The following is a 426-nucleotide window of genomic DNA, read 5'->3' as shown; positions in this document are numbered from 1 at the left end:
AACAGGGCCCCTCTCGGCTCTGGGACTGAGGGGCCCTGCGTGCCGGCAGCTGGTGATCTGGTGATCCACCCGGCCCCGTCCCGCCCCCCAGCTTTTCTTTTAAGGGAAACTGAATTTTACTGAACAGGGCCCCTCTCGGCTCTGGGACTGAGGGGCCCTGCGTGCCGGCAGCTGGTGATCTGGTGATCCACCCGGCCCCGTCCCGCCCCCCAGCTTTTCTTTTAAGGGAAACTGAATTTTACTGAACGGGTAAGTGGGGTTTTCTTACATTCTTTTTCCCCCAAAAGTCCAAGGAACACCCTCAAGCCCCCTTTGACCATCCCCCCGCGATCCCAGCCCACCCCAAACCAGTACAGGCACGTAAATTGTTTCTAGGCTGCCACAGATCTGTGGGTGGTGGTCCTTGAGTTGCCCTGTGAGAGTTGA

The sequence above is a fragment of the Merops nubicus genome, unplaced genomic scaffold, assembly GCF_000691845.1.
Source record: "Merops nubicus isolate BGI_N331 unplaced genomic scaffold, ASM69184v1 scaffold15507, whole genome shotgun sequence".
Classification (NCBI taxonomy): domain Eukaryota; kingdom Metazoa; phylum Chordata; class Aves; order Coraciiformes; family Meropidae; genus Merops; species Merops nubicus.
The sequence above is the reverse complement of the archived record's forward strand: the minus strand, read 5'-3'. Positions refer to the sequence as shown.